At 36.9% G+C, this 27650-nt stretch overlaps 2 pseudogenes; both read left to right on the forward strand.

The window, feature by feature from the left end:
* Window positions 1–14637: 14637 nt before the first annotated feature.
* Window positions 14638–16302, forward strand: LOC145113469 (cell division cycle 5-like protein pseudogene; annotated as a pseudogene).
* Window positions 16303–22292: 5990 nt separating this feature from the next.
* LOC145113470 (cell division cycle 5-like protein pseudogene) lies at window positions 22293–23934 on the forward strand (annotated as a pseudogene).
* The last annotated feature ends 3716 nt before the right edge of the window (window positions 23935–27650 follow it).

The following is a 27650-nucleotide window of genomic DNA, read 5'->3' on the forward strand; positions in this document are numbered from 1 at the left end:
AGGTCAGGCTAAAAAGCCTAAGACCTCAGATTCTTCCAGTAGGGGCCAGCAGGGCCTGGGCCGGTGTGCCAAGTGCGGTAAACCGCACAGTGGGGCTTGTCGGATAGTGGGCTCAGGATGTTATGCATGTGGCCACCCGGGTCACTTGAGCAGGGATTGCCCAAAGAAGGGCTTAATTTGTTTCCACTGTAACCAGGCTGGCCATAAAAAGGCCGATTGTTCGAGGTTGCAGGGAGGGGGAGGAGCAGTGGCGGCGCCTGCGCCCGCCACGATGAGGATTACTGATGGCTGCCCTGCTAAGGCGGATGCTCCATCGGTGAAGAGGCGCACATTTCAGTTGACCACTGAGGACGCTCGGGCAGCGCCAGACGTTGTGGTTGGTACTATTTTATTTCCCTGCTCTAGATTTATTGCATTGCTTATGTGTATATTGTGCTTATGTATAGGGACCTTTTTGGTCAATGGTATGTATGCTCGCGTTTTGTTCGATTCGGGTGCTACCCGATCGTTTGTATCTCTTGCGCTTAGCAAGAAGTTTCGGTATGCGCCGACAACCTTATATTCCCCGCTTGAGGTGGAGATTGCGGAGGACCACACTTTGAGTGCTGCGAGGGTGTATCGGGACTGTGTCCTGAATGTGCTTGGGGAAAGATTTCGTGTTGATCTAGTTCCGATACCGTTGCGAGGGGTGAAGGTGATTGTCGGGATGGACTGGTTGGGGGCCAACGGGGCCATGATAGATTGCGAGCGCCAGTTGGTAAGGGTTCAAACCCCAAGTGGGAGAGAACTGGTTATTCATGGAGAGAGCCTCGTAGGGGCCAACCCTCTGTTCAGCTGCGAGGGCTAGGAGATTTCTGTAGCAAGGTTGTACGGGATTTCTGGCATATATCTCGGATATGACAGTTGAGACCATGACATATTTGGGCTGTGTACCGGTGGTACATGATTTTTGGGATGTCTTTCCCGAGGAGTTACCTGGAGTGCCTCCGGAGAGGCAGGTGGAGTTTCGCATCGATTTAGTGCCGGGTGCCGCTCCGATAGCAAAGGCACCGTACAGGTTAGATCCGCCCGAGATGCATGAGCTATCTACACAGCTTCAGGAGCTGCTAGACCGAGGGATTATCCATCCGAGCAGTTCCCCGTGGGGAGCTCTGATCTAGTTCGTGAAAAAGAAGGACGGGTCCCACATGATGTGCATTGATTATCGAGAGCTGAACAAACTAACGGTGAAAAACCGTTATCCGTTACCGAGGATCGATGATTTGTTAGATCACCTGCAGGGTGCGTCTTGGTTTTCCAAGATTGATCTACGGTCGGGGTACCATCAGATGAGGATTCGAGAAGAGGATATACCGAAGACAGCTTTCAGGACTCGGTACAGGCACTATGAGTTTGTGGTGATGCCATTTGGGCTCACCAATGCCCCAACAACGTTCATGGATCTCATGAATAGAGTGTGTAGACCGATGCTGGATCGGTCGGTGATCGTCTTTATTGATGATATGCCGGTCTATTCTAAGACCAAGGAGCAGCATTAGCAGCATCTGAGGGAGGTATTGGAGACACTGAGAACGGAAAGGCTTTATGACAAGTTCTCAAAGTGTGATTTTTGGCTGCATGAGGTGCAGTTTTTGGGGTACATTATCAACCAGGAGGGCATTTTGGTTGATCCGGCCAAGGTTGAGGCTGTGATGCGGTGGGAAATACCGAAGAACGTATCCGAGATTGTAGCTTCTTGGGTTTAGCGGGCTATTATCGGAGATTCATCTAGGATTTCTCCAAGATTGATGTGCCTTTGACCCTCTTGACCAAGAAGAATGTGACATTTCGATGGGGCACGGATCAACAGTTGGCTTTTGAGACCCTGAGACAGAGGTTATGTGAGGCTCCGATTCTAGTACTACCTGAGGGATTGGATGACTTGGTAGTGTATCGTGATGAATCGATCTCAGGGTTAGGCACGATACTGACGCAGAGGGGGCATGTGATAGCCTACGCCTCGAGGCAGTTGAAGCCTCATGAGGCGAACTACCCCACTCACGACCTGGAGTTAGGGGCAGTAGTGTTTTCCTTTAAGATTTGGAGGCACTACTTGTATGGAGTGCGGTGCACTATTTTTACTGATCATAATAGTTTAAAGTATTTGATGGATCATCAGAACCTCAACATGCGACATAGGAGGTGGTTGGACGTGCTGAAAGATTATGATTGTGAGATCTTATACCACTCAGGGAAGGCCAACGTGGTGGCCGATGCTTTGAGCCGCAAGACGGTAGGTTCCCCGATTGGGAACGTTTGCTTGAGGATGACGGTGATCTCTCCATTGTTGGATATGATCAAGGAGTCTCAGATCGAGGGTGTGAAGAAGGAGAATTGGAAGATAGAGCGGATTCGGGGGCAGTATCCCTTATTTGTTCGGGATAGCCGAGGTCTTCTGACATAGTGTGGCTGGGTGTGGGTACCGGTGACTGGAGGGGTGAGGCAGAAGATATTGGAGGAGGCACATAAGTCCAAGTTCTCTATACATCCGAGGGCTACAAAAATGTATAGAGATCTGAGACTGAGCTATTGGTGGCCCTGCATGAAGCGGGAGATCACTTGGTTTGTGGAGCGGTGCTTGACCTGCAGGAAGGTCAAGGCCGAACATCAGCGGCCGCATGGCAAGGTTTAGCCGCTACCCATTCCCATGTGGAAGTGGGAAGAGATCACTAGGACTTCATCACGAAGTTACCGAGGACAACGAGGGGTGTGGACGCCATATGGGTGATTGTGGACAGGTTGACGAAGAGTGCCCACTTTATTCCGATCTCTGAGAGTATATCCGCTGAGAAGTTGGTGGATATTTATGTACGAGAGGTGGTGGCTAGACACGGGGTGCCAGTCTCGGTAGTCTCTGACAGAGATGTTCGATTTACATCTAGATTATGGAAGAAGTTCCACGAGGAACTGGGCACTCAGTTTCATTTTAGCACGATGTACCACCCCCATACAGATGGCCAGAGTGAGAGGACGATCCAAACACTTGAGGATACGCTTCGGGCATGTGTGTTGGATTTTGGAGGGAGTTGGGATACGTACCTCCCGCTAGCAGAGTTTTCATATAATAATAGTTATCATGCTAGTATTGACCGACCACCGTTTGACATGTTGTATGGTCGGAGGTGTAGGACCCCTGTTTGTTAGGGCGAGGTAGGGCACAGGGTCATGGGGAGCACCGAGGTGGTGCTCAAGACGACCAAGTTGATTCAACAGGTGCGTGACAGGCTATGAGTCGCACAGAGCCGTCAGAAAATCTATGCTGACCGGCGGCGATTAGATCTTCAGTTCCAGGTGGGGGACTTTGTGTTACTAAAGGTGTCGCCATGGAAGGGAGTCATCAGGTTTCGGAACAGAGGAAATTTGGGGCCATGATATATTGGCCCATTTAGTATTTTGGCCCGAGTAGGGAAGGTGGCTTACCATTTAGATCTGCCGGATGAGCTTAGCCAGATTCACAACACCTTCCATGTGTCACAACTTCGAAAGTGTGTCACCGACGAGGCCGCGGTCGTTTCTCTGGACGACATTCAGGTAGACGAGAGCTTGAACTACATTGAGAGGCCTGTTGCGATTCTAGATAGGAAGACCAAGGTTCTTCGGAACAAGGATGTGAAGCTAGTGAAGGTGCAATGGCAGCACCGAAGGGGCTCCGAATGGACATGGGAGTCGGAGGATGAGATGCGAGATCACTACCCGGACTTATTTAGGTCAGCAGACTTCGAGGACGAAGTCTATTTCAAGTGGGGGAGATTTGTAACACCTGTTCCAGGTATTATTTAATTTATCTAATTTTTAGGGTTTTGTGCATGGACTCGGTGAGTTGGGGAGCTCCAACTCGTCGAGTAGAAGTTACTATGAGGACGCGAGACTTTAGACCTACTCGACGAGTCGGAGGTCCTGATTCGAAGAGTAGGAACTGTAAAGAGAAACCCTAATTTTCAGGGGTTTGTACCCTATTTAAAGAACTTATGGCTCATTTGCAACCTCTTCTATCATTCCTACAGCCAGAGAAACCCTAGTTTGAGCCTTGCACCTTCTTGAGTGAGAAAGAGAGCTTTTGAGAGTGATTTTGGTGTGGTTGTGAAGGATTTTGGAGCTTGAAGAATAAGGAGCAAGGAGAGAAGCAGTAGATCCGACATCTACTCTGTATTGGCAACCATATTGAGGTATAAAGTCACTATCTTGATCTCTAATTGCTTAGATCCCTTTTCTTTGAAGTAAATGGTCACTTTTGGTGCCAAAAAGGATGTCATACTCGGATTTGGACTTATCACAAGGATACGGTTCCAGATCTGGACATCTCTAGGTCCTCAATGACATAAAGTTGCTCACTTTATCCAGCTTAGGCCCTTTCCATGCACTAAAACCTTGTAGGAAGCTTAGTTTCGATGTTTTAGCCTTGTGGGGCCTTGCATGCACGTAAAGTTTGCAACTTTTCGTGGTAACTACACCAGGGGAGGTTGGATTTGAAGTTTGGGACCTTAGATCCCACTGGAAAGGACTGAAGGAACCCATCGAGTCCCTTAGTCGACTCGACGAGTCGGGCATGGTTTACCCGTTTTCGAGATTTTGAATGAGTGCAGTGAAGGATTAGAGTTTTGGCCTGCATGAACTTTTGGTCTTCTAGACATTTGATGAACTCAACGAGTCACTTAGGTGACTTGGCGAGTTGACTCGGGATTCAGTGGAATGGACTCGGGAGGAACTCGACGAGTTCTTGGATGCACTCGACGAGTTGAGGTCTACACGGACTGTTGACCTTAACTTTGACCAGGGTTGACTTTGAGGATGATTATGGTATTTCGGGATTGTGACAAGTTAATCAAATGATGATTATAGGTAGTTGAGTTGGAGCAGTGCATGGGATTTATCTGATCTTAGCTTGTCAGTTCAGCATTCGAGAGGTGAGTCTCCTCACCATACCAATGGGTCTAAGGCACCAAGGCCGACCCATTTTGTGATATGTGGTACACTAGTTGAAGTGGAGATATGTGGTATGATAGTTAGCTATATGCTAAGTGGTATGCTAATTATTATATGATACTTGCAGGGAAGACCATGGGGGGAGCCCATGGCACCTGGATATAAGATCATGTGGGGGAGCCCATGGCTTGTTAGTTAAAGACCATGGGGGGAGCCCATGGTAGTCGGATGAAAGACCATGTGGGGGAGCCCATGGCTTGTCAGTTAAAGACCATGGGGGGAGCCCATGACACTTTGGTATAAGACCATATGGGGGAGCCCATGACATCCTTATATTTTTGTATGCATGGCTTATGTGATATATGTAGCTTTTATAGCTAATATGATATGTGTTATGTGGATTGTGTGTGGGGTATGCTCTGGGGGGGGGGGGGACTCACTAAGCATTAGCTTATAGTTTGTGGATTTGTTTTAGGTACATCTGAGCCCAAGGGCTAGGGCAAGGCTTGATGGCACGACATGCACTCTCTCTCAGGCGTTTCTATGGGACACTCTGATGATTTGAAATAAAATTGTCATTGTTACGAATTTGAAAACAATTGTATTTGGGATTTCATGGTTTGTGGAAAGTATTTTGGTTAATTAAAAATGAGAATTTTCTTTTGAAAATTGGGTCGTTACACCGATACAATCGTTAAGGGAATACTGTGAAGTCTTACTATCTCCTTCACGTAGGCATTTGCAAGCTTATCCATAGACCATCTCTCATTGGCTGATATGAAGTGTGCACTATTTGTGAACAAATCCACGACTACCCAAATCATGTCGTGACCGTTCTTCGTCCTGGATAGTTTAGTCACAAAATCCATGGTGATGTCTTCCCACTTATCCATGGGTACAGGCAAAGGATCTAAACTCCCATATGGTTTCTGATGTTGCGCTTTAACTCTTGCACATGTTACACACTCTGCCACATACTTAGCAACATCGAGCTTCATCGTCAGCCACCAGTAGTAAGGTTTCAAATCCCTATACATCTTAGTGCTGGCGGGATGAATCGATTACATGGTTTTGTGAGCTTCTTCCATCAGAAGATCTCTTATTCCTCCCATCTTAGGCATCCAAATCCTATTTTGGAATACTTTCAATTCTTGACTATTTGTACCGAATACTAACGTTTTGCATAAACGTTCTTCCTTTCGGTCATTTTTCTCCAAAGCTTCTTCCTGATCTTTCTTAATGCTTTCCACAATTGTTGAGACAACTTCTATTCTTGACGCTCTTGGCCTTTTTCTTTTCAGGTTTACTTTTCGACTTAGAGCATTAACTACAACATTTGCTTTACCAGGGTGGTAAAGTATCTCACAGTCGTAATCCTTGAGTAATTCTAGCCATCGTCGTTGTCTCATATTCAATTCCTTTTGATCAAAGAGATACTGGAGAATTTTATGATCAGTAAAGAGTTTCCACTTTGTGCCATAAAGATAATGCCTCCATATCTTTAATGCGAATACTACCGCTGCCAGCTCCAGATCATGAGTGGGGTAGTTCTTCTCGTGATCTTTCAATTGTCGAGATACATATGCTATCACTTTATCTCTTTGGGTCATAACACAACCTAACCCAACTCCAGATGCATTGCTATAGACTACGAAGTCTTCAAATCCGTCGGGTAAAGAAAGAATTGATGCTTCACACAACTTCTTCTTTAACTTCTTGAACGCTTCTTCGTGTTTCTCGCTCCATGTGTATGTAGTTCCTTTATGGGTCAAAGCTGCCATTGAAGCAACTATCGAAGAAAAACTTTGGATAAACCTTCGGTAATATCCAACTAATCCTAAAAAGCTTCGAATCTCAGTAGGACTTTTTGGTCGTTGCCATTTCATCATTGCTTCAGTCTTTACTAGATCAACCATTATTCTTTCTTGGTTAACCACATGACCCAAGAATTGGACTTCTAGAATCCAAAAATCACATTTGGAGAACTTTGCGTACAACTTCTCCTTCTTCAAAATTCTAATACTTCTCGCAATTGCTTGCCATGCTCCTGCTGGCTCTTTGAGTAAATCAGAATGTCATCTATGAACACTATTACATATTTATCGAGGAATGGTTTACAAACCCTATTAATCAAATCCATAAATGTTGTCGGAGCATTGGTTAGTCCAAATGACATAACCAATAACTCATAGTGTCCGTATCTCCTTCCGAATGTGGTCTTCTCGATGTCTTGCTCTCTCACCTGCAACCGATAATATCCTGACCTAAGATCGATCTTTGAGAAATAACTCGAACCTTGCAACTGATCGAATAGGTTATCAATCCTTGGCAATGGATACTTGTTCTTTACCTATTCCTGGTTCAGTTCTCTATAGTCTATGCAAATCCTCATACTCCTATCCTTCTTCTTCACGAATAACACCGGAGCTCCCCACGGTAAAAAACTAGGTTTAATGAAATCGTTGTCCAACAACTCCTGAAGTTGCATTATAATCTCTTTCATCCCCGTCGGTGCTAATCGACATGGTGATTTCGCTATTAGTGTCGATCCTGGAAACAAGTCTATTCGAAACTCTACTTGTCTATCAAGGGGTAATCCAAGAAGATCTTCGGGAAAGACTTTCGTATAGTCACACACCATTGGTATTCTTTTCATTTCTTTCTTCACCTTCTTTTCATCGATCATAAATGCCAAGTATGATGTACATCCATTAGACAAACACTTTCTGGCTTTCATCAGTGAAATGATTCCAGAATTTACTCTACATTTGTCCCCATACACCATAAACGACTCTTTTCTAGGTGGGTTTACTCTCACCATCTTCTTCCTACATAGTATCTCGACATCGTTCGCACTAAGCCAATCAATTCCTAGTACTACGTCGAAACCGTTCAACTCAATGGGTAACAACTCTTCGTGGAATTTATTCCCGTTCAAGTCGATGACAATGTATTTAATGCAATTGCTAACATGTATGAATTTGCCACTAGCAACTTCTACAACTAGAGCATTATCAAGTTTATTTATAGACAATGCTAGTATTCCACCAAATTTATGTGATATAAAGGAGTAATTAGCTCCTGAATCAAATAATATATTGGCAGGCAATCCATTAATAAGAAAGGTACCTAAAGCGACATCTACTTCATCCCTTGATGCTTCCAGGGTCATCTGGAATGCTCTTGCCTTTGGCCTTGGAGACACATTAGGCATTGCCGCCTCTTTCTTCTTCAGGAAATCCCTAGAAATATGCCCTTCTTCATTATATCCGTAACACACCCTCTTATTGGATGTACACTCATTGGCGTATTGCCCAGTTTTCCCGTACTTGAAACAAGTCACCTCTTCGCCACATTTTCCAGAGTGTTTCTTTTTGTACTTCTCACACCGTTTTGCTTCACCTCCTCCTCCTCCTCCTCCAAATTTCTTAGAACTAGAATTTGAGAACCTGATTTTCTTGTTAGACCTTGAAGATCCATCAAACTACCTCTTCTCTCCTACCTCAGATCTCTCCAGACCCTTTTCCCTTAACTGTGTCTCCACATTCTTAGCTGCCCAGTTGGCAGCTTTCAAGGTGATTGCTTGTTTGACCATTAGACCAAAGTCTGCTGGAAATCCATTAGCAAACTTGTTGACCTTGGAGAGTTCAGTTGGAACTAAATAACGAACAAGCTTCATTTTCTCCGTAAAACTTGCAGCGTACTCGTTGACGCTCATCCTCCCCTTCTTCAGATTTTGGAACTCGTTGTTGATCTCTAGAAGATCCTGCTCAGAGAAATATTGCATTTTCAGTTGCACCAAAAAGTCTTTCCAAGACATATTACTAGCTTCTCCTTTGGGCATGGTATCAGCTAGTAGCTTCCACCTGCTTAATACCCCAGTCTTCAACTGTGTAACCGCAAGAACGGTCTTCTGTTTGTTGCTGCAGTCGCAACTTTCAAACACCATCTCCATCTCGGAGATCCAATCCATGACTTCCATCGGTGTTGGGCTTCCAGAAAGACTTGGTGGCTTGGATGTCATGAAATCCTTGTACTTGCACCCACATCCATCATTTCCTCAATTGGGTTGGTTTCTTCTAACCACACGTGGCTCAGCTTGACTGATAGTCTGACTATAGTTTCCTTCCTCTAACTGTTCAATGTTCAGTTCAGGTTGTATAATGGGTACAGTAGGTTCATCCATATTCAGTAACATTTGCCTCATATCCTCCCTTTGTCCGACCATCATAGCCCGGATAATTGCTTGGACTCCTGCCATCATGATTGGTTTGGGTGTAGCTGCTACCTTTGGTGCACGCTCAATCACTCGTGGCTCAGGCTGCTGGTTTCCATTAGTGTTTCCTAATTCGCTGCGAGTTCTCACCATGTCGATCTATATACCCAAGCACATGTTCAGTGCACAACGACAAGAACAGGGAAAACTTTATTTGCGATAGGCGTATAAATCTCCTTATTACTCTAAAAGGTTACATGTCAGTTCTAATATCGTAATTAATCATTTAGAAATTTGAACACATAAAATTTCCAAATCCGGTCGACAATAGACCATGGTCCGATCAAATAATAGCATCATAAGGCGTATAAAGCATTTTATAGCTATACATAAATCATTTAGCTCATAAAAGCAATTTAAGCATCTTTCCTAAAATAAGTTAGTGCTTGTGTCTATTCAAGTATATTTCCTAAATATAGCAGACACTCATCTCACAATTATCGCTTAACATTCTAAGTTCAAGTCTAGAAATCCTACAAAATCCTAGTTCGCTTAAACTAATGCTCTGATACCAACTGTGACATCCCCAAATTCACGGCCAGAAAAGACCGATTGGTTTATGCTTTATATAAATCAGAGTATCCTTTTGAAGAATAATATTGCGGAATTTGTTCCCAAAAATATGATAAAGATACTATCAAAGCATTTTCGAAGAAATGTATTTTAATTATATTAAAAACGTTGGGATGTCATCGTTAATACAGTGCATAAGCATAAACAGAAATAGTACAGGCCTTACAAACATCTATTATTCTAATGACCTATAATCCATAGATCTCTCATTTGTTCATCACACATATGCTCTTGTGCCACTACCTGTAATACAAGAATCTGAGTGGGTCGGGCTTGGGAGCCTGGTGAGCACATAGGGTTTTCAACCCATAATAATTAAATTCTTTATTTTCATCAAAGCATTCAACCTGATTATCTGTTCCTGTTATCCTCACATTCTGTCCCTAAAGCATCTAATTAAAGAGATCTATCCGAAGGATTTTCTTCGGGATAGACGATAATGCTTAGGGGATTCCTCAACAATATATGTCAGTAAGGCAACCATGAGGGGTATGGAGTACACCTGGTGAACACTTAGTTCAAAAACACCTATAGGTTGCGAGCCTACCAACGTTCCACTGGACTGTCTAGAATAGTAAGTTGTCATCATCTATACTTGCTAGATGATCGGATCATCTTTAAAATCAAGGCCTCTCATTATTTATCTCATCTTTCATCTTTCATCATCTATATCATCTTTCATCTACCCATCTTTACCCAACATATTTATAGGTATAAAATACATATACAGTTTAAATCAAGTAAAACATGTATAAATCGTTCATCCAATAGAGATATCAGGAACACAAATAATAGGCATATATAGCATGTAATTTATATTCAATACTTCATATCTATGTGTAAGATGAAAGTCACTATGCACTCACTTGTTAAAGCGGCGACGCTAAATTTGGGCAGCGCTTCGCTTTTAACAACTGTCTTTTCCTTTGACGTAACCTAGTGTCATTATCACTAAGTCTTAGTCTAATATTTATTGCGACTAATTATTAGTCTAGATTCATCATTAATTTAAAGTCTACTTCAAGATATATCAAGTAAGGAACAACCAGGTAGGATCATATCGGAGGTAGTGTCCGTTTGGTATACAAAGTATACTGTTTGGAAATCCCACATTAAACACTTCACTAAATCCAACCTTGACATCATCCCCGTAAGTAGATCAATCAATATAACGACTTGGAATCATTGATAAATATTGTTTATAGGTTCATAATAACGATAATGAACTTAAACATAAGTTATACTTAAAGTACATTAAGTATAACTCGACTTACAGGTGGTTTAGCGAGAAACCGGACTCTGTACGGGCATAACTTATAAGCCAAAAGCTCTACTTCTCGGGGCTTTCATACACTTCGGAGCTTCGCTACTAACACCTAGGAAGTGCTAGAGAAAGGCATTGAGGCTTGGGTGGGGGGGGGGGGAGGGTTGTGAAAGAGTTGGATGAAAAGGTGTGAGGAAAAGAGTGAAACTCGAGTTCTATTTATGGGCTGCCAGCACCGAGTACGCGGGGCGTACTCAAAATTACGAAGGTGTGGTGCTAGATCATGCCACGTGTCGTTTTCCGATTAATTCGAAAATTAATTATCTTGTAAAGTTCATAACTTTTGCATACGAGCTCAGTTTTTGACGTTCTTTATATCCACGCATAGCTATCGATGAGATATAAAACTTTCTTTTAGACTCCGTCGGCTAATTTTGACTTTATTTTTAAAGTTATATTTTAACTGGCTTAGACGGTTAAAGTTTGTTAAAAATTTATAACTTTGTCATCCGATGTCCGTTTCCGACTATCTTTATATCGTTGAGCTCCTATTGACGAGATCTTCAATTATCGTTTAGATTGCGTCGGCTAAAAATCGACCGATCTCAAATTCGATTTCCGAGTTGTATACCGCTACGCTGAATCTTAGAACATTCATAACTCCTTCTAACATAGTCAGATTTGGACGTTCTCTATATGCACGATCTTGGTTTAACGTCTACTACGACTTTCGTTTAGACCTTTAAGGCTAAAAAGTATTTTGTCAAAAATTTACTTTTTACGATGCTCGGAGTCGTGCCGGTTTAATCGCAAAACTTCGACGGGTCATAACTTCTTCGTTATAAGTCGGATTTCAGCATCCCTTATATCTCCGAAATCCTTGTTACGACTACTTCAACTTCGACGGGTCATAACTTCTTCGTTATAAGTCGGTTTTGTCTTTATAGCACCCAGTTAAGAAAAAACCTTCGATGGCTTGATGCTTCTAAAATTGCCTTTTTTGTTTAACCATTGAACAATTATAGTTCACCCCTTACACTTTTAATTAATTCCAATTAATCCCAAATTAATTCCAGATTAATTATGATTAATAATTAAGTAATTCTAATTGATTTCTTATTAAGTTATTAATCATATAAATTAGCAAATTAACAATCGATCTCATATTAATTTATTAATCACATAATAAATTAATAAATCAACTGTCTATTTCCAATTAATATATTAATCATATAATATATTAATCATATAATATATTAATAAATCATTTCCTCATAATTTCCAATTATTTTATTAATCATATAATAATCTAATAAATCATCATCTCTCTATAAATGTCATTCTAATCAAGTTCTAGTTATGATGTAACATCTTGTTTCTTGCCATTTCTAGGTCGTGGGTCGGAAGTCGATTGTGTAAGGCTTTGAGCCTTAAACATGCAAAGTTTAGTCCTTGTGGAAGGAGGTAATGATAGTTAAGAGATTTAACCCTTAAATTCTGTTTTGGGCTGAAGGGTAAAAAGGGAAAAGTCATAGGGCGGGTTCTTGTATGAAATATGGATTTTTTTGAGAAGTTTTTAGTCCAAGATATTTAGATAATATTGTAGGGCACCTCAACACCTTTCCGTGGAAATAAAGATCGTCGAAATCGGAGTTGAAACGAAGAAGTTATGACCGTTTGAAGTTAGGACGGTCTTGGGTTAAGCCGCGTACGCTGGGTATACGGGGAGGTATGTTGGGCATACCAGGAGTACGTTGGGCGTACGCGATCAGTGCCCACACCCTATTTTAGTGGTTTGAGCCATATATAAGCTCCTTAACTCCCCAAACCCTTTCCATTCTCAGCCTTCACCCCTTCAACATCCTCCCTTGAAACCCTAACCCTAATTTGAGCCTTATGAGCAAAAGAAGGTGTTTTTTTAAGTGCTCTGGAGTGTTCTTGGTGCATCTTGGAGAAGAAGGAGCTAATTGGAGAAGCGTGGTCGCATTGGATCTTGTAGAACCAAACCTTGTTCACCTTGATCTTTCTTCTGGAGGTATATATTCCATGTGTCAAAGTAATCTAGCAATATCACTGTAACCTCCTTTCACATGCTCATGCACATCTTACCCCATAAACCCACACTCTAATGAATATAGTAGGTAGAAACACTCCATATCCTTGTCAAGAAAGTTTCTTAAACAGTTTGGCTTAAAAAGGTCCCGATGATCTATAATTGTCATGATATCCTCCACATTTTTTTTGAATACCCGTCTCCTAAACTTAGAGATTCACGCATTATCCTCGACGGATAGTTGACCCAATCTCAATCCGATCATTAAAATTTGATTAAGCATGACTAGTAGTTCATGCCGATTTACATAAATAAGACATTATGGTTGATAAATAGTGGATAACACTGGATCTCATGATTGATGCCATTATGAACAAGAGGTGGCACCCGGGAAGAAGTGTGTAGATCGAGCCAAGAGCCGAAACATGTTTGTTGCCTAAACATCTTTTCTTTTACAATATCTAATCTTCTCTTTATAGTCAAGTTAAACTCAAATGATCCGTGTATAATGGCCGGTGTTGTAAAATTACACAAAAGGTTGGGATTTAGATGATTTTCACAAAGTACAAGTTAAATTTCACCGAATTCAATAGTACATAAGAAAGGCCCGATATCATTTTCAAACTCGGTATTTTCGAACATATATTTTTCTAAATAGTTCATAGAATTACAAATTATTTTTGAAGCGTGTCCATCATTTTCAAAGAGTAAAATCATCATATTTGATGTAAAATGTCTAATCGCAATTGTTCTTATGACTAATGGAATAATGTCAATTCTATCAAGGAAACCCATCCAAAAACCCTACTAAATATATTTTTGAAGACGAAGAACAAGTTTGAAAAACTTTGAATGAGTCTCGAATATGTCCTTTGTCTTCTAAAACTGTTTTTAGTGTAAATAAACAGCTTAAAACGGTTCGATTTTTTTTATATATTAAGAAAAAGTAGAAACTTGTTGTCTTTCCTTGTTTCAAGATCTGAAAAAGGCCGATTGTAAAAGGTGTCGTTTTTGGAGAGTCTTCAAAAAGGATTTTCGGTTAAAAGAGATACAAATAATATTTTTGCCATTTTTATGTACTGGGGACACATAATATATTTTAAATATTAGGAAAGTCAAAACGTATCCAAAATTGTTGTTATTTTTTGAAATTTTAAAGAGAAGGATAATGACCTAAAATTTACTCCACAAGAAAAAAAATTTGGAATATCCTTAAAATATTTTTTTGTTGAATAGTTTTAGTAGAGATGAATATAGAGAAAATGGCCACAAGACAAATAGATTTAATGAATATAAAGTTAAAAAGCAAAGAGGCTTGACTTCTTTTTGCTATATATGTCCCACATCGGTTCATTTGTTGAAGGTAAAAAAGGAGAGAACCATACATAAAGAAGGGAACGGCTTCTGTACTTAAAATCTGAGAGCCTCCTTTTGTTTCTTTTAGGTATATTTTTATTCAGAAACCAGTTTTAATTAAGTAGAAAGGGCTCGACATTCACATATGTACTAGTGTTTTATTAAAGACGAGGAAGATGAGGATTTCGATTAAAAGAGGTGTTTGGACAAACACAGAGGATGAGATCCTCAAGTCTGCTGTGATGAAATACGGGAAGAACGAATGGGGTCGTACGTCTTCCTTACTTGTGCGCAAATCCGCTAAACAGTGTAAAGCTCGTTGGTACGAATGGCTCGATCCTTCCATCAAAAAGGTACGCATCATATTCTCAAGAATTGCTAGTTTACATATTGATTTTAATCTATCGAGATGTCAATTTCTGACTAATGTTTCTTTATCTTAAAGCAATAACGTTAATTAAGTGGTATGTTTCTCATATATACACACAAACAAGTTTTCCAAATTCTGGCATGGGATATACGTTTTGGTTTACCACATACAACAAAATTTATATGTTGATGTCTGTATCTTGATGAGTCTTTTCTGGGGTAATGTCATTGCAAGGGTTGTCACAGTAAGTTGCATGAACTTGTTAGGAGAAACCTTCTACCTTGTTAGGTAGAGACAAAGAGATAGGAGAAACCCTTTAATAAAGAATTACCAGTATCTAGCTTGGATAAACTCTAGGTCTTGATAAAATCATTAATATTCTTGCCATCAATTTTGTAATAATCGATATCCTGACTGTTTTTCTATTTAAAATTTACAGACTGAGTGGACCAGAGAGGAAGATGAGAAGCTGCTTCATCTTGCTAAGCTCCTGCCGAGTCAATGGAGAACAGTCGCTCCCATGGTCGGCCGCACTTTGTGTGAATGCATCGACCGCTACGAAAAGCTTCTGGATGCAGCTTGTGTAAGGGATGAAAAATATAACGATCCAAGGAAATTACGACCCGGAGAGATTGACCCAAACCCGGAAGCAAAGCCTGCTCGACCCGATGCAGTTGACATGGATGACGATGAAAAAGAAATGCTTTCAGAAGCAAGGGCTCGATTATCCAATACAAGGGGAAAAAAAGGCAAAAAGGAAGGCCCGGGAGAAGCAGATTGAAGAAGCCAGTCGTCTTGCTTCTTTACTAAAGTGGAGAGAATTGAAGGCGGCCGGAATTGATGATTACAGGAAAAGGAAGAATTTCGACTTTTACGCTGAGATCCCCTTTGAAATCATGCCGCCAATTGGCTTTTATGATGTCGCTGATGAAAGTTCAATAGTTGAGCAACCTAAATTCCCAACCACCATCGAGGAAATGGAAGGTGAAAGAAGGGCCGATAGAGAGGCCCGTTTGAGAAAGCAGGACATTGCGAAGAACAAAATAGCATGGAGACAAGATGCTCCATCTGCTATACTCCAAGCAAACAAAGTAAACGCTCCAGAAACTTATAGAAAAAGGCCGAAGATGAACCTCCCGACACCACAGATTCCAGATTATGAATTACAACACATCGCAAAAATGGGTCTTCCAGACGCCATGTCAAGGAATGATTACGACACATCTGCAAGGAAAGAAAGATATGATTATGATGGAGGCCGTAAATTAGACGAGGCAAAAGGTGGGATTTCCAGCAAGGTACTTATAGAGAAATTAAGTTGTTCACTATCCACTTATTAGTTGTTCTGATTGTCAATATCCTAGTTACAAGTTTTGCACATTTAATACCTAATGAAATGCTTATTATAAAAAATATATTAAAATTGTATATATTGGTATTAGGGGTAAAACTATAGAATTATATTGTTATTATCGACAAAAATATAACAAACTTTTGTTATGTTTTATGTTTACTCTTATGTAAATACAAATGGAGATAGTTCTATTTGTTTTCTTGTTATAGCCACCTACTTTTGTTTTATGATTACAAGAATGAACTTTCAATAAAACTTCTTATTGGGACATTCTAGTTTGAAAAGCACCTAATTATAGTAGTAAGAAGTAATGTTTATGTCAATGACATTGATATAACATGCTAGATTTTTCAAGTACACTTTTAAATAAACAAATAGTTACAATTTCTTGCATTTAACCCAATAAAAGTTTATCAACTATAATCTTAATTTTGATCATTTATACTAACAAATAGTTTAAAATATTGAATTTGATATTTTTGTGGAAAATATGGGTAAATTTTTGTGAGTTTCATTGCTTTTAATGGTGCAAAAGGTTTGGAATGTTGGCTTTGCTCTAGTTTTAGTGGTAAAATAGGTCTATCTGGATTGCTTTTATTGGCAAAAAGGCTAAGATGTCGACTTTACCATATTTTTTATACAAAATGTTTTATATTAACTTGCCATATTTTCCAAAATTAAAGAGGCAAAATCAATAAATTCATGGGTATTTGACTGATATGTTTAAAAGGTAACACATGATTTTATCATTCTTCCCCACAACTTGCAATACAATAAGGAGCTTAAGGAAGAATTGAGATGCACCTCCAATGCTAGGATATTGCAATTTCTCCAACCCTCAACTTCTGGGAAATCTCTTTTAATGCAATGATTGAATCCCACAGCCAACCATAATGTGTATATCCCTTTTTATAAACCTTTTCAATTGCCATCATTGATATGCAATATAATTAGACTTACAATCAAACAAATTTGTTTTATGATCAAACAAAGTACAAAATTAAATATTTATCGTACCTACTCTTTCTCCACAAGTAACAAGAATTTAATGGTCTGATCAGGAACCATCAACAAAATCAGGATTTCGTCATTGCATAACATAATGGCCACGAAGCTGCAAGTGTCAAAAAGTATAAAATGTTAAAAGTCATCAAATGATAACGAACTTATATAATCAGAGAAAATTTTAGATTATCAGAAAGTTGGGTCAGTGTTACAAGCCGACCTAATCATGTTTCCACCGGGAGAGATGGTTTGATGGCATGGCAAATAAACATATAAAATTAATTACTATTCAAAAATGGTCACCAACCGATCATGAATAGAGGAAAATTATTAACATAGTATCACATTTACGACGTCCCCGATAGAAGTAAGAGTTTTATCTGGTCCCTCGCTTTGCATGTCCAACGGTCATCTAGCATTTGTGAACATGCTTGCGGTTGTTAATGGATCTAAATCCTGATAAATGTCCCAATCATGTATTAGTATGATATATTATTTTATTTTTGACTTAATATCCTTAATGCATATAGGACTTAGTCTCGTAAGATAGTTTATATACGAGTTGTTTTTACTTAATACAGAAAGTCACGGAAAATGAGGTTTTTAATTTTTAGCATTACGTTGTAATTTTTAAAAATAGGATAAAATTCCATTATTAAATGAAAGAAATACCAATGAATTTATACTAATATGTTTATTATTACATCATGCTTTCACTTTTTGTTTTCTATTACAGTATAATAAAAAATAATGATTTAAGTCGTATTTAAAAATATCAAGTCTACCGTTGTACCTTGAAAACTCAACTAATCATAGCATCAAACTATTCATTTTTATTATGACAATTTAATTTGAAAAATCTTCCTAAGTATTTCATTTTCTTTGCAACTTTTTTTTCTTATTAAGACATTGTATGTTAGAAAATCAAATATAGAATTGTACTTTCAACAATTTTCTTATTAGAACATTATACTTTATAACTCCTAATAATTCTTATTAGGACATTGTATTCTAAAAAAGAAAACAAATTATAGCAATGAAAACATTTTTATATTTAAAATCACAATATTGCTACCAATGGATAGATTTCTCAACTTACTATGTTGAAAATCATATAAAGCCAAACTCTCTTTCAGTGTTTTAGAGAGTTTGATTTTTAGAAAAAACATTATTACAAGCAGTATTATGAGAAAAAAAAATAAAGACCCTCCATAAATAGGATGTTGACTTATTAACCAGTTCCAAGTACAAATGAATATTGTTGGTCACTAAAATTTACGAATTTCTACCAAATTATAAATTGAAAGAACTATTGTCAATAAAAGACGATAACTAATAATGCTATGTTATCGTCAATAGCAAAGGAACGAAAAAAATTTGAACGATTTTTATCCCAATTCGACTAAACTAAGATTTTATAAAAAAGTCTAAAAATTATGATTGTTATATTATTTTTTTTTTATCACAATTTGACTAAGCAATTGTAGTTGTGTAATCTCCTTTTCCAATCTATTGAAGCCAATCATTAATATTTGGTGTTCATGAAAAAAACTAACATTGTTTAGTAAAAAGAGTTCTTACAAAATATTAAATTTCATTTAATTTACATGCATAAAAACAACGGGAAGTTGATGAGAGGAACTTGTTCCTGCTTCTCAAGCTAAGTTTATATGTCAATCAGGACCAATAGTAATGCATTTTTCTATGAAACTCAACAATAAATTGACAAAATGATCAATTAACACAACTAAATGAGTTATAAAACAATTAACATGTAAAAATTCTTACTTAACCAAAATGGAATTTTGTATGCATTGTTGCGTTCAAGGATAACACACAAAAATACTTACATAGACATGGACATACTTATCTCGTTCGTGTGGACATCTAGGGCACAATTGTAGATAATAGTTGGCCAAAGCTATAGCTGAGAAATCCAAGGACACATCAAAACATATCATGTGATTTCAAAAAATAAACACATTAACATTGCTCAGATTAACTAAGTTTATGTAGTCCTTTAACAAAACTAAACTTCAATTCCACCACCAAAGTACTCATTCATTTCATTATAAGCATCATTTGAAGAGCTTCTATGAATTGCTTCATTTTAACTTTGTTGTTGACGTGTTCTTTATGGTCTTCATCATAATCATCTTCATCATTCATCGATAATCTACCATAAAAATTTAAATAATTCAAAGTTATAACCAACTTACCCTTTTCATTTGTTTCACTAGTTTCCTCGGCATATATTTCAATTTAAAAGGTTAAATCATTAAAAATATATGGTGAGACATACACATTGTAGTGTGGATAAGACCGCACACACAACACATATATTTAACAAGACTGCAAAAAATACAAATGTAATTTTTGTAGTGGCGTGTTTTGTCCAAAAACACTGTTGAAAGTTGATCTCCGAGTTCCCATAGCTATTGAAAATCTATATAAAGTGTCTTCTCAACTACAAATGTATGTTCAATCAGATTCAATGACAATTCAAATGATTATGATGGTGGTGGTTTTGAACATGAAGGTGGTAAAGAGGATAGACCAAGGGGAGACTATGATATAGACACATTAGCTGATGGTGTGATAAGGAAGATTGTATGTCCACCACTCGCACTCCACTATGTTTGGTTGCAAGCCTTATTAAATGATCTTTTTGAAATGCATTTAAATAACCAATTACCTAAATTAATACTTATCGTTGGCAGTTTATGGTATATAATATAACCGCTAGTAAGTCGTTGCTCTATGTCCATCCATTAACCCAAGTTTTGGTCTCCCTATTGAATACAATTATTATTATCAATATTAAATGATAGATAATTTTTAAAAACATCTCATCATACATTGAAAACATATGATAATCCCTTGATGATATAATGTGATGGTGGTAAAGATTTCCAACTCTAATATGATTTCCAATCCTATCAAAAGCCTTCTTATTAGTTTTTAAAGAGGCTTACATTAGTCTTCCCCATGAATACATATGGCCTAAGAAATAAGGAATAGGAGATCACATTTATGGTTATTCGCTATTAAGATAAAACCGAGTTGTCATATTGGACAATTTGATGGATTATACGACTCCCATACTTGGATTTTTTAATTGTTTGCAACTAATCCGAATTATTAACTTTGATTCGGGAATTATTTTGGTTTATAATGAACCACTTCAACTCAAAATTTTCATATGTAAAATTTTAAACTATAGTGTATTTGTTGTTTATAAATTTCAATTGACAAGTAATCAATTTGTTATATAGAGTCTACTAATTTTCCTATTATATATTTTAAAATGTCCCGGCTGTTGAAAAACTAAATTATAAAGGTCTAGCCAAACGGATTGTAAATTTCTTTGTTCATATTATATTTAAATTTACTTAGGATTATTAGGATTCATGTTGTGAAATGCAAAATAAATTCGAATTCATTTGATATGACCGGATCGATTAGATCCATTCAAACGAGTACCCCTACTGACATTTCAAAAAGACTGTGAATAGTATTCAAATTATATATTTTCCATGTGTCAAAGTAATCTAGCAATATCATTATAATCTCCTTTCACGTGCTCGTGCACATCTTACCCCATAAACCCACACTCTAATGAATATAGTTGGTAGAAACACTCCATATCCTTGTCAAGAAAGTTTTTGAAACAGTTTGACTTAAAAAGTCCCAAGGATCTCTAATTGTCATGATATCCTTAACATTTAGTTTTTTGAATACCGGTCTCTTAAACTTAGAGACTCGTGTATTATCCTCGATGGGTAGTTGACCCGATCTCAATCTGGTTATTAGAAATATGATTAAGCATGACTAGTAGTTCATGCTGATATACCTAAATAAGAAATTACGGTTGATAAATGGTGGATAACACTGGATCTCATGATTGATGCCATTATGAACAAGAGGTGGCACCCGGGAAGAAGTGTGTAGATCGAGCCAAGAGCCGAAACATGTTTGTTGCCTAAACATCTTTTCTTGTACAATATCTAATCTTCTCTTTATAGTCAAGTTAAACTCAAATGATCCGTGTATAATGGCCGGTGTTGTAAAATTACACAAAAGGTTGGGATTTAGATGATTTTCACAAAGTACAAGTTAAATTTCACCGAATTCAATAGTACATAAGAAAGGCCCGGTATCATTTTCAAACTCGGTATTTTCGAACATATATTTTTCTAAATAGTTCATAGAATTACAAATTATTTTTGAAGCGTGTCCATCATTTTCAAAGAGTAAAAACATCATATTTGATATAAAGTGTCTTATCTCATTTGTTTTTACGAATAATGGAATAATGTCAAATCTATCAAGGAAACCCATCCAAAAACCCTACTAAATATATTTTTGAAGACGAAGAACAAGTTTGAAAAACTTCGAATGAGTCTCGAATATGTCCTTTGTCTTCTAAAACTGTTTTTAGTGTAAATAAACAGCTTAAAACGGTTCGATTTTTTTTTATATATTAAGAAAAAGTAGAAACTTGTTGTCTTTCCTTGTTTCAAGATCTGAAAAAGGCCGATTGTAAAAGGTGTCGTTTTTGGAGAGTCTTCAAAAAGGATTTTCGATTAAAGGAGATACAAATAATATTTTTGCCATTTTTATGTACTGGGGACACATAATATATTTTAAATATTAGGAAAGTCAAAACGTATCCAAAATTGTTGTTATTTTTTGAAATTTTAAAGAGAAGGATAATGACCTAAAATTTACTCCAAAAGAAAAAAAAATTGGAATATCCTTAAAATATTTTTTTGTTGAATAGTTTTAGTAGAGATGAATATAGAGAAAATGGCCACAAGACAAATAGATTTAATGAATATAAAGTTAAAAAGCAAAGAGGCTTGACTTCTTTTTGCTATATATGTCCCACATCGGTTCATTTGTTGAAGGTAAAAAAGGAGAGAACCATACATAAAGAAGGGAACGGCTTCTGTACTTAAAATCTGAGAGCCTCCTTTTGTTTCTTTTAGGTATATTTTTATTCAGAAACCAGTTTTAATTAAGTAGAAAGGGCTCGACATTCACATATGTACTAGTGTTTTATTAAAGACGAGGAAGATGAGGATTTCGATTAAAAGAGGTGTTTGGACAAACACAGAGGATGAGATCCTCAAGTCTGCTGTGATGAAATACGGGAAGAACGAATGGGGTCGTACGTCTTCCTTACTTGTGCGCAAATCCGCTAAACAGTGTAAAGCTCGTTGGTACGAATGGCTCGATCCTTCCATCAAAAAGGTACGCATCATATTCTCAAGAATTGCTAGTTTACATATTGATTTTAATCTATCGAGATGTCAATTTCTGACTAATGTTTCTTTATCTTAAAGCAATAACGTTAATTAAGTGGTATGTTTCTCATATATACACACAAACAAGTTTTCCAAATTCTGGCATGGGATATACGTTTTGGTTTACCACATACAACAAAATTTATATGTTGATGTCTGTATCTTGATGAGTCTTTTCTGGGGTAATGTCATTGCAAGGGTTGTCACAGTAAGTTGCATGAACTTGTTAGGAGAAACCTTCTACCTTGTTAGGTAGAGACAAAGAGATAGGAGAAACCCTTTAATAAAGAATTACCAGTATCTAGCTTGGATAAACTCTAGGTCTTGATAAAATCATTAATATTCTTGCCATCAATTTTGTAATAATCGATATCCTGACTGTTTTTCTATTTAAAATTTACAGACTGAGTGGACCAGAGAGGAAGATGAGAAGCTGCTTCATCTTGCTAAGCTCCTGCCGAGTCAATGGAGAACAGTCGCTCCCATGGTCGGCCGCACTTTGTGTGAATGCATCGACCGCTACGAAAAGCTTCTGGATGCAGCTTGTGTAAGGGATGAAAAATATAACGATCCAAGGAAATTACGACCCGGAGAGATTGACCCAAACCCGGAAGCAAAGCCTGCTCGACCCGATGCAGTTGACATGGATGACGATGAAAAAGAAATGCTTTCAGAAGCAAGGGCTCGATTATCCAATACAAGGGGAAAAAAAGGCAAAAAGGAAGGCCCGGGAGAAGCAGATTGAAGAAGCCAGTCGTCTTGCTTCTTTACTAAAGTGGAGAGAATTGAAGGCGGCCGGAATTGATGATTACAGGAAAAGGAAGAATTTCGACTTTTACGCTGAGATCCCCTTTGAAATCATGCCGCCAATTGGCTTTTATGATGTCGCTGATGAAAGTTCAATAGTTGAGCAACCTAAATTCCCAACCACCATCGAGGAAATGGAAGGTGAAAGAAGGGCCGATAGAGAGGCCCGTTTGAGAAAGCAGGACATTGCGAAGAACAAAATAGCATGGAGACAAGATGCTCCATCTGCTATACTCCAAGCAAACAAAGTAAACGCTCCAGAAACTTATAGAAAAAGGCCGAAGATGAACCTCCCGACACCACAGATTCCAGATTATGAATTACAACACATCGCAAAAATGGGTCTTCCAGACGCCATGTCAAGGAATGATTACGACACATCTGCAAGGAAAGAAAGATATGATTATGATGGAGGCCGTAAATTAGACGAGGCAAAAGGTGGGATTTCCAGCAAGGTACTTATAGAGAAATTAAGTTGTTCACTATCCACTTATTAGTTGTTCTGATTGTCAATATCCTAGTTACAAGTTTTGCACATTTAATACCTAATGAAATGCTTATTATAAAAAATATATTAAAATTGTATATATTGGTATTAGGGGTAAAACTATAGAATTATATTGTTATTATCGACAAAAATATAACAAACTTTTGTTATGTTTTATGTTTACTCTTATGTAAATACAAATGGAGATAGTTCTATTTGTTTTCTTGTTATAGCCACCTACTTTTGTTTTATGATTACAAGAATGAACTTTCAATAAAACTTCTTATTGGGACATTCTAGTTTGAAAAGCACCTAATTATAGTAGTAAGAAGTAATGTTTATGTCAATGACATTGATATAACATGCTAGATTTTTCAAGTACACTTTTAAATAAACAAATAGTTACAATTTCTTGCATTTAACCCAATAAAAGTTTATCAACTATAATCTTAATTTTGATCATTTATACTAACAAATAGTTTAAAATATTGAATTTGATATTTTTGTGGAAAATATGGGTAAATTTTTGTGAGTTTCATTGCTTTTAATGGTGCAAAAGGTTTGGAATGTTGGCTTTGCTCTAGTTTTAGTGGTAAAATAGGTCTATCTGGATTGCTTTTATTGGCAAAAAGGCTAAGATGTCGACTTTACCATATTTTTTATACAAAATGTTTTATATTAACTTGCCATATTTTCCAAAATTAAAGAGGCAAAATCAATAAATTCATGGGTATTTGACTGATATGTTTAAAAGGTAACACATGATTTTATCATTCTTCCCCACAACTTGCAATACAATAAGGAGCTTAAGGAAGAATTGAGATGCACCTCCAATGCTAGGATATTGCAATTTCTCCAACCCTCAACTTCTGGGAAATCTCTTTTAATGCAATGATTGAATCCCACAGCCAACCATAATGTGTATATCCCTTTTTATAAACCTTTTCAATTGCCATCATTGATATGCAATATAATTAGACTTACAATCAAACAAATTTGTTTTATGATCAAACAAAGTACAAAATTAAATATTTATCGTACCTACTCTTTCTCCACAAGTAACAAGAATTTAATGGTCTGATCAGGAACCATCAACAAAATCAGGATTTCGTCATTGCAGAACATAATGGCCACGAAGCTGCAAGTGTCAAAAAGTATAAAATGTTAAAAGTCATCAAATGATAACGAACTTATATAATCAGAGAAAATTTTAGATTATCAGAAAGTTGGGTCAGTGTTACAAGCCGACCTAATCATGTTTCCACCGGGAGAGATGGTTTGATGGCATGGCAAATAAACATATAAAATTAATTACTATTCAAAAATGGTCACCAACCGATCATGAATAGAGGAAAATTATTAACATAGTATCACATTTACGACGTCCCCGATAGAAGTAAGAGTTTTATCTGGTCCCTCGCTTTGCGTGTCCAACGGTCATCTAGCATTTGTGAACATGCTTGCGGTTGTTAATGGATCTAAATCCTGATAAATGTCCCAATCATGTATTAGTATGATATATTATTTTATTTTTGACTTAATATCCTTAATGCATATAGGACTTAGTCTCGTAAGATAGTTTATATACGAGTTGTTTTTACTTAATACAGAAAGTCACGGAAAATGAGGTTTTTAATTTTTAGCATTACGTTGTAATTTTTAAAAATAGGATAAAATTCCATTATTAAATGAAAGAAATACCAATGAATTTATACTAATATGTCTATTATTACATCATGCTTTCACTTTTTGTTTTCTATTACAGTATAATAAAAAATAATGATTTAAGTCGTATTTAAAAATATCAAGTCTACCGTTGTACCTTGAAAACTCAACTAATCATAGCATCAAACTATTCATTTTTATTATGACAATTTAATTTGAAAAATCTTCCTAAGTATTTCATTTTCTTTGCAACTTTTTTTTCTTATTAAGACATTGTATGTTAGAAAATCAAATATAGAATTGTACTTTCAACAATTTTCTTATTAGAACATTATACTTTATAACTCCTAATAATTCTTATTAGGACATTGTATTCTAAAAAAGAAAACAAATTATAGCAATGAAAACATTTTTATATTTAAAATCACAATATTGCTACCAATGGATAGATTTCTCAACTTACTATGTTGAAAATCATATAAAGCCAAACTCTCTTTCAGTGTTTTAGAGAGTTTGATTTTTAGAAAAAACATTATTACAAGCAGTATTATGAGAAAAAAAAATAAAGACCCTCCATAAATAGGATGTTGACTTATTAACCAGTTCCAAGTACAAATGAATATTGTTGGTCACTAAAATTTACGAATTTCTACCAAATTATAAATTGAAAGAACTATTGTCAATAAAAGACGATAACTAATAATGCTATGTTATCGTCAATAGCAAAGGAACGAAAAAAATTTGAACGATTTTTATCCCAATTCGACTAAACTAAGATTTTATAAAAAAGTCTAAAAATTATGATTGTTATATTATTTTTTTTATCACAATTTGACTAAGCAATTGTAGTTGTGTAATCTCCTTTTCCAATCTATTGAAGCCAATCATTAATATTTGGTGTTCATGAAAAAAACTAACATTGTTTAGTAAAAAGAGTTCTTACAAAATATTAAATTTCATTTAATTTACATGCATAAAAACAACGGGAAGTTGATGAGAGGAACTTGTTCCTGCTTCTCAAGCTAAGTTTATATGTCAATCAGGACCAATAGTAATGCATTTTTCTATGAAACTCAACAATAAATTGACAAAATGATCAATTAACACAACTAAATGAGTTATAAAACAATTAACATGTAAAAATTCTTACTTAACCAAAATGGACTTTTGTATGCATTGTTGCGTTCAAGGATAACACACAAAAATACTTACATAGACATGGACATACTTATCTCGTTCGTGTGGACATCTAGGGCACAATTGTAGATAATAGTTGGCCAAAGCTATAGCTGAGAAATCCAAGGACACATCAAAACATATCATGTGATTTCAAAAAATAAACACATTAACATTGCTCAGATTAACTAAGTTTATGTAGTCCTTTAACAAAACTAAACTTCAATTCCACCACCAAAGTACTCATTCATTTCATTATAAGCATCATTTGAAGAGCTTCTATGAATTGCTTCATTTTAACTTTGTTGTTGACGTGTTCTTTATGGTCTTCATCATAATCATCTTCATCATTCATCGATAATCTACCATAAAAATTTAAATAATTCAAAGTTATAACCAACTTACCCTTTTCATTTGTTTCACTAGTTTCCTCGGCATATATTTCAATTTAAAAGGTTAAATCATTAAAAATATATGGTGAGACATACACATTGTAGTGTGGATAAGACCGCACACACAACACATATATTTAACAAGACTGCAAAAAATACAAATGTAATTTTTGTAGTGGCGTGTTTTGTCCAAAAACACTGTTGAAAGTTGATCTCCGAGTTCCCATAGCTATTGAAAATCTATATAAAGTGTCTTCTCAACTACAAATGTATGTTCAATCAGATTCAATGACAATTCAAATGATTATGATGGTGGTGGTTTTGAACATGAAGGTGGTAAAGAGGATAGACCAAGGGGAGACTATGATATAGACACATTAGCTGATGGTGTGATAAGGAAGATTGTATGTCCACCACTCGCACTCCACTATGTTTGGTTGCAAGCCTTATTAAATGATCTTTTTGAAATGCATTTAAATAACCAATTACCTAAATTAATACTTATCGTTGGCAGTTTATGGTATATAATATAACCGCTAGTAAGTCGTTGCTCTATGTCCATCCATTAACCCAAGTTTTGGTCTCCCTATTGAATACAATT

Source organism: Lactuca virosa, chromosome 5 (assembly GCF_052849685.1).
Source record: "Lactuca virosa cultivar CGN04683 chromosome 5, Lactuca_virosa_CGN04683_v6, whole genome shotgun sequence".
Lineage (NCBI taxonomy): Eukaryota > Viridiplantae > Streptophyta > Magnoliopsida > Asterales > Asteraceae > Lactuca > Lactuca virosa.